This window comes from Nestor notabilis, unplaced genomic scaffold (assembly GCF_000696875.1).
Source record: "Nestor notabilis isolate BGI_N333 unplaced genomic scaffold, ASM69687v1 scaffold29039, whole genome shotgun sequence".
Taxonomy (NCBI): Eukaryota; Metazoa; Chordata; class Aves; order Psittaciformes; family Psittacidae; genus Nestor; species Nestor notabilis.
The window spans coordinates 509-1,914 of record NW_009943679.1 but is presented as its reverse complement, the minus strand read 5'-3'; positions in this window follow the sequence as shown (position 1 = coordinate 1,914).

The window sequence follows — 1,406 nt, the reverse complement described above, 5'->3', positions numbered from 1 at the left end:
AGGGTGGCAGGGATGCAGGTAGGGTGGCAGGGATGCAGGGGGTGTGGCAGGGATGCAGGGGGGTGGCAGGGATGCTTTCCAGCAGGACCCTGCTCCTGCACCATCAACTCTGCCTGTTCCAAAGGGGATGTTGCCCCAGTCCTGGTGGCTTTGCTGCATGTTGTCACCTGGTAGCTGGAGCATTTCCAAGAGCTGTTTCCGGCCACCAGCCCCAGTCCCACATCAAATCCCTTTGGCACATCAGAGGCCGTGGTGCATTTGCCATCTCGCCTGCTTCATGGGAGATCTGGGATGTGGTTGTACTTTGTGGTAGCTCTGTTCTGTCCTCTTGTGGTCATGCCAATTACAAAACCAAGGGGGTTTTTTGGAGCTGTCAAGGCCTGGATCTGTCCCTGTTGTTCATCTTGTGCTTGCAGCCTCCTGGTTACCTGCTGTAACAGGCTTTAGGGAGAAAGCCCTCAGCCGTCTGGTGAAGTTCAGGGATGCTGCAAGGATGGAAGCTCTTGGGAGCAGCAGGTAGGTGTCTGCGTGATGCTGCTCTCTGCCCCGGTGGGCTGTGCCTGCTGCTCTCCAGCCCTGGTTGCGAAAGGGGAGAGGTTTGGAGGGCAACCTTCAGCTTTTTATCCTCAGCTCAAAACTGAAGTGAAAATTGAGCGGGGTTCACTCAGCCTTGCACAGAGCAAGAATTTCCTGCTCCCTGTGGCCCAAGGCAGCTCCAGCAGATGCTCCTGTGTGAATCAGCTGGAGCCTCCCTGCGTCTGGGCTGGTCGGGCTCTGCTGCTGTCACGATATGAGTGAGCCATCTCCTAACATCCTTCCCGTGTCCAGGATAAGCCTCAGATGGCTTTTAGCCCCCTGGGCAGGGGCTGCAAGTGGCAAAGGGGTGGAAAGCAGCAGAGCCCAGGCACCGTGGTGTGGGGAGATGCTTCAGAGCTGCTCCCTGCCCTACCCTGGGGCAGCATCTGATAGAAGAGGACTCCAGGGCCCCTATGCCTTGGAACTGGAGGGGACAGAGCCTGAAGTGGGTGCTTCTAATGCTACCAGACAGGTCTGGGTGAAGGAATTGTGTCCCCTGGCCCTGGCTGGAGCCCCGGGGAGGGGGTTTCTCCCTCCCGTTGCAGCACTGGCTGCTCTGCACAGGGTGGTGGTGATGAGCCAAACCTTGACCCCACAGGTATGTGGGTACCGCCACCGAAACTGTGACTCACAGTCCCTCTGGGTCACACCGGGGGGGCACCAGGGGGCACGTTGGGGCTGGCACGTCCCTATGGGCATCTGCTGCCAGAGGGGATCTTGAGGCAGGGATTGGAAGAGGGAGGAGGGACGGGGCCTGCAGCTGGATGCTGTAATCTTTGGCTGCCCCATTTCCACTTAATCCAAAGGCTCTGTCCCGGCCCCTTTGGGAA